Below are 9,146 nucleotides of genomic sequence, written 5' to 3' on the forward strand. Positions count from 1 at the left end.
AGGTGGAGAAATTTGATAGATTTTCAGTTATACTTTGGATGTATGAACTTTGCCTATACTCAGAGGCATTCATTCACCTCCACTTATCTCAATACGATTTTAATTACCAAAATTTTAAAACGAAATTTAATCATTTCAGGAGTTGATATTTTATGCACTTTTAGCATTCGAAAGTTGTAACTTATTTAGAGTTTCTGGGGTGTTGTCTTTTTAAGGTTTTGCAAAACCTTATTAGAATCGAGTCGATATCTGTCTCTCTTTTCTCTCCGGAGTTGGAAATCTTCCAAAGGCACTGTTACACATTTTTCAACGTGTGGGATTTTTACCCACCAAAACCACCCCCTAACTCCTGTCCTCTTCCCCGTGGAATCACTGCAAAGTATTTCGTTGCGGGGTGGAAATGAGCCTCCTCCTACCTTCATCGATTGCATTCGCAACCGCGCTTTTTTCGCCTCCTCTGCCTCTCTCAACCTGCACTGAATCCGTCCTTCCATATCGTTCACTGCATTCCAGCTTTCCCGGCATGCAAGCATTTTCCCAGTTATATTTTCCGGTGTTACTATTCCTCCCAATGTCTTCTCTAGCCTCTTCCTTTCCTCTGCGAATCTAGGACAATGGAAGAAACCATGCTCCGGGTCCTCCAGAGTACCGTCGGAGCTGGTACAACTGAGTGAGCTGTCCAGTTGTAATGGACTTAAGGGAAATAGGATGATCAAACGATCATCTTAAATGGCCGAGAACGACCAAGAGGGAAGAGCTATCCCAGAAACATAAAAAGTTGCCGAAATTGACGGTGAAGGTCCGCCCGCAAAGACTGGACTGAAGGTCCATCAAAGTGCTCGGTCGACACGTTCTTGCACGCCTCTGTGCTAGCCAGGCCCGGGAATATGGGGGGATCCTTTCAGCGCTTTGATCCCTCACGTGTCATTATTACAAAATTAACGTGTCTACACCGATGCGGACCCACGCATTTCAAAATAGACATCAAAGAAAGGAAGTCGCGACGGCCTAACGAAAAAAAAAATCCAGAACTTGAGCTAAAAACCGCTCGACCGGGCACGTGGAGTCGTAAGTCTCTGGACCCGAGTGCCGCGATTGAGAGGGAAGACCCACGACGGATCCCAATTTTTCTGTCTGGTTTCTTCAGTCTCAGATCGTGATTGAGGCGCGGTTCTTGAGGTTCCTCCCCATCCTTGACATCCTCAGGCTGCTTCTAGGGCTAGTTTTTGATCCGTCGCGTTGCGTACGGTTAACAATGAACCACGCTTCTTGCACTACCAAACGCCTAACCAAAATCTCTTAAACCACTCGCTGTTCCGCGGAACGGGCACAGATCAAAGTCGCTTTAACCTTCTTCTCGCTTCAGCCTTAGCCTTCACACCTTCTGCGCCAACTTCTTGGATGTGCACTGTGATTTTCTCAAAATCGGGCTGCGAAAACGACACTTTTGGTTTGCATTGTGATATCACCGGAATAATTGTAACACCAGAAAGTCCACCGATCACAGGAATATCAACGGTATTCACATCAATTTTACATGAATCAGAAATAAATTTTCGAGCAAGGACAACATCCAAAGTTAAAACACCGAAGAGACGACGGGAATAGTACTTTCCTTTGGTTTTCAGAACAGCTGTGGCAATTGGTACACACGAGTTCACAGGATTTGTAATAATCACAATTAAAGCCTTTCGAGAATTGTTCGCAATGGCGGAAGTCAAATCTCGAACGATACCAGCATTGATGTTGAACAAATCACTTTGAATCCATCCAGGTTTACGTGGCACGCCCGCTGGGATAACAACTCCATCGGCGCCTTTAAAACCATCCGCAACTCTCTCTGCTCCAACGTATCTTTTACCCTCCTGCCTCTGACGATGTCGGAAAAAGATCCGCTTCCAGAGTACGGACAGGAGCTGCTCCTTACCGCCAGATGCTCCCGCGGTAAATCTTCCGAACGTCACCTGTCGTTTTCACGGCTGTCTCCCCGCGAAAATTTTTCCAATTTCACGTCCTGCCTTCCAGTTGCCTACTCTGCCAAATCAAAACTTTCTCCCCTTATCTCACCGGCCAGTCCAGCTGTTCCCCCAAGAACCGCTCCCCATGCCACTACGTTCGCCTTGAACTCTGTTGAGTTCATGTTGCAGCAACATGCACGTGCGCCTGCGGATGCGGCAAATCATTCCCCTCTGTCAAGATTAATTCGCCCGAATGCATTCAATAATGTGCAATCTGCGGCGAACATTAGGATAATTGCACATTATGAAATGCATTATTTGAGCAAATTAATTCAGAAAGAGGCGAATGAGATTCCGCTCCCGTCGCGAAGTCACGGTCATTACACATTCCTTACCCCGGACTCCAATTAGCGCTGAGGCTAAAGTCTTATGTACAGGCGAGCATCTGTCTTCGGGCAGTAGACAACCTCCGGGCAAACCGCCTCCGATCAAACCATCCTCGGGCAAAACAAAATCCGGGTTGTGCCAATGTTGAAGGGAGAAAATCGTCTGGGGCATCTGCGGCTAAGGGCAAACTAAAGCGGTAGCGTCTTCTGACGATCCCAACTCTTCGGCTTAAGTGGCTGCAAAGAAGGCTCGGCAATGGTTAAGTCTTCATTTGTAGCCAAGGCTATCGAAGCCGATGGATGTGTCCGTCATAATCCTTCCGGTTGATTCCTTGCAAGGGATTACACTCCGCTTTGAGTTGGTAGGGGGCTCGAATTAACAATATTCGAATGTTGTAAACCCTGCTGCGCCACATCACTCCGGCCCCAGATGAAACGTAGGGGTTTCAGCGACTGGACCCGAAACTTTGTCCTCCATCATTCGGCGAAGCAAACGTGACGTTGATTTGGGGTGCAAACGGGCTTCAGCCTGGATAAGGAGACAGCCTTTTTGTGTCCCGCGATCTCGAGCTGGAAGAAATTCTCTCCCCGCTCGAGAACACGGTACGGGCCTTCGTATGGAGGCTGCAGCGGCTTCCAGACAGCATCCGTCCTAATCAGGACGTGCGTGCACGAGTCCAGCTCCTTGGGCGCGCAGGCGGGTGCGGACGAGTGTCGTGCGGGAGGTGTAGCTTTCATGTGGCGAAGGTTGTCTATCAGCAGGCGCAGCAATCCCGAGTCTCTGAGACCCGATCTCTTGTCGAAGACCGGATCACTATATCAGCTCCGTGGGGCTGGCAGAAAATTCCTCTCGGCCGATTGTTCGGAGGCCAAGTAGGACGAGAGGCACGACTTGGGTCCAGGACGGATCGTCGCGTGCCATAATGGCGGCTTTCAGCGCCCGATGCCAACGTTCTAGCAGCCCATTGGATTGCGGGTGGTATGCAGTAGTCCGTTGGCGTTTAAAACCAAGGAGTTTGCCTAACTCAAAGAAAAGGGTGGACTCAAAATGCATTCCCTGGTCAGTGATGACCACTGCAGGGACGCCAAAGCTAGGTATCCACTCTCGACAGAGGGCTTCGGCACAAGATCGCGCCGTAATACCTTTCAGAGGTATTGCCTCAGGCCACCGCGTAAGCCTGTCGATGATTGTGAGACAATATCTGTAACCGTGCGAGTCTCGCAAAGGCCCTACTATGTCGAGGTGTATTGTGTGGAACCGCTTGGTAGTGCGGGGGAATGAGCCCACTTCTTTCCTTACATGCCTGGAGACTTTACAGTTCTGGCATGCGATGCACTCTCTGGCCCAGGAATTGACATCCTTATTCATAGAGGGCCAGAAGTATTTTTCGGTGACTAACCAATTTGTTGACCTGATACCTGGATGCGCCAAGTCGTGAACTGCGTGGAACACTTCCTTGCGAAAGGTGGCCGGAATGTATGGCCGAGGTCCCTTTTCCGAGTCTTCGCAGCAGAGCGAGAGGTTTGAGCCGAAGGTGGGCAACTTCCGAAATTTGTATTTGGGGTTGGATTTGAGGCTCTGAAGTGCTGCGTCATCCTCCTGCGCCTTGGCAATAGCCGAGAAATCGAGTGAGGCGGGGATGTTAACCTCGGAGACACGAGACAAAGCGTCAGCAACTATGTTGTCCTTGCCGGAAACGTGCTGGATGTCTGATGTAAACTGGCTTATAAGGCTCAGATGTCGAAGCTGACGAGGGGACGCTTTGTCGGGCTTTTGTTTCAAAGCATACGTGAGAAGCTTATGAACACTGTGAACGGCCTGCCTTCTAGGGAGAAACGGAAGTATTTGATGCTCAAGTACGCGGCGAGCAGTTCGCGACCGTAGGTACTGTAGTTCCGTTGAGCGGGATTCAACTGTTTCGAGAAGAAGCTCAACGGCTGCCAGACTTGATCCACCTTGTGGTGAAGGGCAGGACCTACTGCCATGTCAGAGGCATCAACAAAAACGGCAAGGGGTGCATCTTGTAGAGGAAATGTCAAGAGTGTAGCATCAGCCAGTTGTCGGAATTTGTGAAACGCGCGGACAGCCTCTTCAGACGACACAATCTCTTGTGTGTCTTTTGTTTTGGGGCCAGGCAAGTACGCGTTCAAAACGGGCTGGGGTTGGGCGGCCTTGGGTAGGAAACGACAATAGAAGTTTAGCATGCCCAAGAACCTCCGCAAATCCTTCACAGTTTTCGGACGCGGGAAGCGTCTTATTGCTTGCATCTGGTCTGGGTGAGGCTGTATTCTCTCAGGGGAAATGAAGTGGCCGAGGAATCCCACTTGTGTTTGGAGAAAGTTGCATTTATCAACGTTTAGGGCTAAACCGGCCTCAAGGAGACGTTGAAAAATGCACTCGAGATGGGCTAAGTGCTCAGACTCTGAGGAAGAAGCGACCAAAATATCATCCAAATACACGAAACAGAAGTCCAGGTTTCGCAGGACCGAGTGAATAAACTTTTGAAAGGTTTGCGCTGCACAACCCGAAAGTCATCCGCGGGAACTCAAAGAATCCAAATGTCTTCTGGAGCTGCAGGGATTTGGTGATACGCCTTGGTTAAATCCAAGGTCGAAAAGATGCGGAAGCTTGCGAGATAATGCGTAAAGTCGTGGATGAGTGGAATGGGATATCGGTCAGGAACAGTCTGTGCGTTTAGTCTTCTATAATCTCCACAGGGGCGCCATTCGCCATTTGGCTTAGGGACCATATCGAGTGGGGAAGACCAACAGCTGTCTGAAGGTCTGCAGATACCCTGTTGCATAAGTTGTTCGAATTCTTTCTGTGTAATAGCCAGCTTCTGGGGTGGTAGGGGACGCACCTTTGAGAAGATAGGGGAACCAGTAGTGTTAATGTGGTGCTGCACATTGTGCTTCACTGGTTTGGAGAGACTATTATTCTGTTAAGGGAAAGTCGCACCGCGTCCTTGAAGAACTATTGTGCCCTTGGAGAGACTATACTCGGTAGTAATCTGGCTGAACTTTTGGAGAAGGGCCCGAACACGAGAGTCAGTAATATCCTCCAAAAGTACGGAAAGATTGTTGTTGGGGTGAGATGAGATTCGGCCTAACGAATTAAGTTTAGTCTTGGGGTCTATAAAGTACCCAAGGTTCCCCCCCATAGTGACACAAGAAGTCTACGCCTAAAATGGGGAAGCTGACATCTGCCAGGATGAATCGACAGGGGAACGTCCTACGCAAGCCAAGACTCAAGCCCGCTTGCCTGTACCCGTAGGTGTTAATACGCGAGGAATTTGCCGCCGCAAGTTTCAAAGATTGAGGGAATAGCCGATGGTGCCGGGGTGCGGGAAGAACCGAAACCCCCGCACCAGTATCTACAAGATAACTGCGCCTGCTGATAGGGTCATAAATTGTTAGGCAACGTGGCGCTGCGTTCTGGGTGACCGTTGCCAGGACCTTCGCGGACCTAGTTTTTTGAGGTAGGCGCGAATTTACACGGGAGTGTACATCTGGTAGCTTTTTCGCCGAATCTGCGATGGTACTAAAAGTTTTGGTCCGTAGGTTGTCCTGACGACTTGCTTCCTGATCGCCCTTTGCAAGCAGTAGACCGCGAGCGAGCTCGTGATCTGCCGCCCGAACGTTGAGCGTCCAGCGTCGCCCTCATCTTTGCCATGCTGGCCACAACAGCGGTCATCTCACGCTTTAGCTCGCCTAATTCATCTGAAGGCTGCTTAACGGCCGCTATCGTGCGTGCACCTCATGCACCTTGTCAGCTGCAGCTGGTAGCGCCTCCAAAGAACCGGAGATGCACGCGAGGACCTCCTGTGTGCTCTCCGGAAGTCGTCGCAGCCAGAGCGACTTCAACAGATCGTCGTCGATCTTGCTCCCACCCAATTGTCTCATTTCGCGAAACAATTGGCTGGGAGTTCGATCGTCCAACGTCAAACCTGTCAGCAAGTGATCCAGCTTAGCTAACTCACTTACCGACAGGCGCTTGATCAACTCTGTTTTCAATACCGTGTAGGAGGCCGTTTTGACAATGTCTGACACCAGGACGCGCATAGCGAGGGCGGTCACCTGAGGATCCGATGGGCCTACCGCATCTTTGTTGGTTTGCGGCTTTTGCTAAAGGTATTGGTTGGTTGCGGCGGGTTATAGACCAAATGAACTGGAGTGCACCAACAGCTATTGGAAGGTCTGCAAATACCTTGTTTCATTAAATCCTTGAACTTTTTCTTTGCAAGAGCAAGCTTCTGGGGTGAAAGTGGACGCACTTTTGACGAGATTGGAGAGCCGGTGCGTGCTGCACATCGTGTTTAATTGGCTTGGAGAAGCCACTTTCCGTAGTAATGCTGCGATGTTTTCTGAGGAGTGTGCGAATGTGGTGGTCGGTAACATCTTCGAAAATTATGGAATGAGTGTCATTTTGGCAGGTACTGCCCGAACGTCCTTTTAGGGCAGCAGACCGATCGAGGTCTACATTCCGAACGCAAAGTACCAACTGTTGCAACGAGCTTGGTAAACGTGTTCGTTGTAACGCCCGCCAGCGTAAATTGCGCCTCCAACCGACGGAACTACGCAGTCGGATTGGATCGCCAAAATGGAGGCACTCAGACAGCGACTGCCTCAGTGGTAGTATTGCTCCGTGCGCGGATTTCTCTTCGCGTGACATATTTCAAGTCGATTCAGGGGGAATGCTGCAAAAAAGAGGATGAGGCGGCAGAACACCGAATGGAAAACGCTGTGGTTTCCAATGAAATTGCGTTCGCCGAAGTAGCAATCTCCGCAGCCACACGGACAAACGGTCTGGCAGAGACCGAAAAATACGAATATAGGCCAGAAAAAAAATATAAATACAAATATAAGAAATAAGCACAAATATGTAGAATAATAATGATAAATATGAGAGATAAACAGAATAGTGGTAGGGTGGTTATCAGAGGCCGCTCCGAGGAGCCCAATTAGCGCTGTGGTGCGCTGTTTTGAAAATAAAAATAAATACGTGGAGAAGAAGGTGAACTATGAGCCATTGGCTCGGGAAATCAAAGAAATTAGGCGTCTCGAGCGGGTGGTTGTAGTTCCCATAATATTGTCAGCTACAGGTATTGTACCTAAATCGCTCACGGCTTCCCTTGATGTCCTGGGACTTTCGCACAGTCTGGTTCAAACCATGCAGAAGTACACCATTCTGCATACGTGCTCGATGTTGCGGGGAGTACTCGACGGATTCTCCCACTGACCTACCACCGGCCACCACCACCAGTGCCCCTTTAGTTTTTAAGTAGGTAGGATCGTCCGAGCCTAAATGCTTGGCACTTAGTGCTAGTATTAGGTAAAATCCGGCATCTGCCGAGATTGTGATAACTCGGAAATAATAACTCCCCCGTAGCCGGGCCCAAGCCCGGTTGTGAAAGGAGGATGGATGAATAGCTTCAGTCTGAATGGCCAACGCAGCTTCTCAGGGGGTAGGCGAGGAAAGTGCAGAAACGTTGCAGTCTTGCAGCTTGCTCACTGAGGAAGCTATCCCCACACCTAGCAGTTAGATATAAAATTGCAAATCCATCTAATGAGGAGAAGGAGAAATTTGAGGTCCAGTACGGATAACCGACGGGAGTCATCTGACTTGGTGACTGGTTCGGGCTCCCGTAACCGACAGCATGGCATCGAAACCGATAGTCGTGAGCGGATGAAGTGGCCTAAGGAAATGAACCTCTTCATCATCCGCTCCTACTATGATATAACGGCGGGGGCGGGTACAACATCTTAACGCCCCTTGTTGCACCAGAGATTCATCGCAATTCGCAATTTGCGCACGTTACTGTGCAGCGAGTCGCAGACCAGTACCGCTTTATAAATGGCAGCGACACAGTCCAGGAAATCATCAAGGAGCGTGTTCGAGGTCATCGCGGAGACTGGTGACCGAGATTCGATGGGGGCAGTGGCGGCGGCATCAACAACACCACGGCTGCTGAGGTTTCCGCTGAGGTTCGGGACGAATTCCAAAGAGCGTGTATAGAATTCTCGGAAATAGATCCTTTGCTTGGGCGAGGTATTCCCTGGCTCTATGCATCTTCAGCAACTCCGGGAATTCTATCTCAAATCAATGATGAAATTGCACCTTGACTGAGTGCTGATATGTCCTTGCTGCAACTGTAATCACTTTTGTATTGTGGTGGAGTCACGGCTGTCAGATTGCACGGTCAGAAGATTCGCTTTCGTGTTATTGGTTTGAGTGACCAAAGAGATCCACCATGGAAAATTTGTCTGGAGCGTCAGCGGAACTCACTAAGGCAGGGCATTGCTAGATTGATTCAGATCAGCACTGGCAATGCCAGCAGACGGGTGAGAAATAAAGTGCACAGGGTTTACAGAAACTATGCCATCTCCAGTGAGACACCCATAGTTGAAATTCTGGACACACTAAAGTAAAAATGTTCTGTCATATGCAGTCGCTTACGATGGTATAGCAAAAGTCACTCCAGACGTATCCAGAATGCAACATATGCGAGGAACCAGCGGAGCTTTTTAAGATTTCTCAACGAATCCCAACAGAGCATCCAAACAGTGCAGTTATCGGTAAAGGAAGCGAAAGAATACTGGCGTGGACTTTGGGGTTACCCGCCCAGCATGCTCAGCATGCTGAGTGGATCACCGCCGAAGGCCTGAATTTTGCGGATGTTACCGAAGAGGAAGTTCGACGAGCTATAAACAGCTCGAAGAACTGGAGTATCCCAGGTCTGAATCGAGTGCCAAACTTCTGGTACCAAATGTTCACCAGTATACATGGCCGGTTGGCACACAA

This window comes from Hermetia illucens, chromosome 1 (assembly GCF_905115235.1).
Source record: "Hermetia illucens chromosome 1, iHerIll2.2.curated.20191125, whole genome shotgun sequence".
In the NCBI taxonomy this organism is placed as follows: Eukaryota; Metazoa; Arthropoda; class Insecta; order Diptera; family Stratiomyidae; genus Hermetia; species Hermetia illucens.